Below are 3,343 nucleotides of genomic sequence, written 5' to 3' on the forward strand. Positions count from 1 at the left end.
GGGCGGGCGGCTCTGCTGCCTGCGCGGCGCGCCCGGCCGGTGAAGGGCGCCCAGGTGTTGTCCTGGGAAGAAAAAGGAAAGAGCCGCTACGAGAAGCGTGTCCCAGCGCCGGGGGTCGGTCGTGGCCGGGGCGGGCTGGGCCGGCCCGCCCGGCAGGCAGGCGGACACCAGGGTCTTTGGGTGGATGTGCTGCCTCTTATTAGACCGACGACGTAGTTGGGGGAAATGCTCCTGCAAGTTGTGGAGCACGCCCGCGGCTCTGCAGGCCCACGGGGCAGTCTGCGGGCGGGCGCGCGCTCCTGGGCGCAGCAGAAGTCCAAAAGCGAAGTGCAGGTGTGTGAAAACCCGACCGCGCGCCACGCAGGAGGGGGCGCGGGAAGGGGCCGCGTGGGAGAGGTGAGACAGGCAGGGGGGCAATGGTGGCCCGGCGACTGAAGGCAGACTGGTAACCGGGGGTTATTGGATGGCAGGCAGGTTATATATAACGTGCCACAAATCCACTGTCTTTAATCCATGATTTTTTGTACCCAGTACTTCACAAAGTGAACTTTGTAGGCTCAGCGATGAAAGGTGTTTTGTAAATGCCCTTTGAGGACTAGAACTGAGAGATCGGGGAGAGAGGGGCTGTCTTGTGAGAAGTGGGCACCCACTTGCGTACTTTTGTCTTTGATAGGTTTTCGGTGCACATTCATTCTGTTACACAGTTGTTGTTGTTGTAAAACGGGTGGGCAAAATATGGTCTGTGGGCCAGACGGGCTTTATCCAGCCTGCAGCAGGTCCTTTGGTCCTGCCTGGCCCAAGCACCACCCGGCTGTGGCACGTCCTGCTGCTCCCTGGACACGCAGCAGGGCTGGGAAGGCTCTGCTGCTGGACTCTCCTTCTAGGTAACCCAGGCAGTAGCAGCTCCTGGCTGCCGCTATCCTGGCCTAGCCCCATGGTACCAGCAGGAACTCGCGCACACAGCCCCAAACTGGCACACCCCATGCCTGCTCCAGACTTGCCCGTCCAGGCTTAGCAGTTACAGCAGCACCCCCCCTTGCCACTGCCAGGCAATTCTTGGTGCAGCTGACCAGAGCCCGTGCCACATCGGGCTGCCCAGCACTGCAGCAGTGACAGTGCAGAGCAGCCACAGGGCAGCCCAGTGAAGCACGAGCTCCGCATGGCTGCGCCAAGAATTGGCTGTCAGGGGCAAGGGGGAAGAGCCACACTTTCCCTGTACCCAGCAACAGTTTCTATCCAACCGGTGCCACTGCTGCTGAGTCAGGACAGATGAGTCTGGAGCGGGCAAGTCCCAAGCAGGTGCGGGGCATCCCGGGTCAAGGTTGCATGTGCTGGTCCCTGCCGGTACCATGGGGCTGGGGCCAGTGGCAGCTGGAAGGAGCTGTCCCAGCTCTGCTACATGCCCAGGATGTCTATGGAGCAGGTGTGGGGTGGGCTGGGGCTGTGCATGGTTGGCGGTGGCAGGGAGGCCGCAGGCTGCAAAGGCTCCAGGCTGTTGCGGGGCAGGGGCTGACCAGCTCGGGGGTGCATGTGGAGGCTCCCTTGCACACTGCACCATACCTTCAAACACTCCCCCCACAAACCCCACCTCCTCCATACACAATCGCACACCCGCAAACACTGCACCCACCTACACCCTTCGTCATACACCCCCACAAACCCCCTACCCTCCCGCCCACAACCATGCACCCCTGGGGGGAGCCCTGCTCACTGCTACATATACCCACCACACACACACACACACACCCCCCTCAGTCCCCCAAAACCCCCATACATACATATCCACACACCCACAGCCCCCCACAAACCCCGTACCTACCCACCCATACCCCCCCCACACCCCTGCAATATACAAGAGTAAGACTTCATTTTGAGCTATTATGGCATCACCTCTATATATCTATACACACACACAAATCAGGACAAAGGTATTTTTTTAAATAAAATTAGAATATGTTATTGTGGATGTTTGTTTTTAGTATATAAATTTGGGGTTTTTTTCCCCGCTTCCAAGGTGTTGAACCCCCTTCCCAAAAAGGAGTACTTTCATGGCCAAAGGGAGGGACTTCCAGTGGCAAAGGTCAGGGGTTAGGGGGCAGGACCACCCTTGCAGCCCTCAACAGCTCACCCAAACTCATTAAGCTGAAATAATTGCCCGTCCTGTTTAAAACCTGCCAACACATCTTCTCCACCACCCCAACAATAACTACACTCCACAACAGAACCATCACCATTCCTGGATCTTATATCTGTACCTCCAGAAATGTTATACATCTCCATCCAGTGCACTGAATGCCCCAATAGAAAATACATAGGAGAGACCGAACAACAACTGCACACTAGTATGAATGTACACTGGATACCTATCAAAGACAAAAAATACCCAGTTCCCGGTGGGTGCCTACTTCAAACAAGACAACCACTCGCTCTCCATTCTCTCAGTTCTAATCCTCAAAGGGAACTTACAAAATACCTTTACTAGATGAATCATGAGCCCACGAACTTCACTTCTTCAATCTACTGGATACAAAAAATCATGGATTAAATATAGATATTAGATTTATGGCACATTATAACCTCCCTGCTATCTGATAATCCCAGGTAACCTGTCTGCATTTTACCAGCTACATTCTATCACCAAGTCAACATTCCCCTTTTTCCCTCCCACCTACCTGTCTAACATCTATTGTCTCCCATGACCTCTGAACTTCACTGCCACACATTTGCATTTTCACAGACCTGCATTTTACATATTGGCTTCTATTTCACCTAGGACTGCATGTAAACAACAACAGACTCTCCCTATGCCCAAAGAAGGGTGTTTGTGCCCTCCAGCTTGCAAAGAACAATTTTTCCAACTATAGTTGGTTTAATAAAAGATATCACATTTACCCAAAGAACCCTGTCGTACAGCACTAGAGCTGGTTTCTATTCAGATTTAATTTGCACCAGTGGCAGGGTGTAACAGGTGCCTGCTCTGGGCCGATCTAAATGTGGCCCACATACCTGTTCCTGGGCCAACCGCCTGCCTTCTCGTCTGCCATGCCTTGTTAATTGATGTTAATTAGTGGGAGGCTGCCCTTTTACTGCCCCGATGCCAGGGGGCGCTATCTGCGGCTCCGTTTCCTCCCCTACACCACAGCCCATGCCTCACTGATGGTTCTGCCGTTGTTTCATAGTTTCTAGGGTCAGAAGGGACCTGGGCAGATCATCTAGTCCGATCCCCTGCCATGGCAGGAAAGAGTACTGGGGTCAAACGACCCCAGCAAGATGGTCATCTAACCTCCTCTTAAAAACCCCCAGAGTGGGAGCCTGCACCACCTCACTTGGAAGCTGGTTCCAG

The sequence above is a fragment of the Alligator sinensis genome, unplaced genomic scaffold, assembly GCF_000455745.1.
Source record: "Alligator sinensis unplaced genomic scaffold, ASM45574v1 scaffold943_1, whole genome shotgun sequence".
NCBI lineage: Eukaryota > Metazoa > Chordata > Crocodylia > Alligatoridae > Alligator > Alligator sinensis.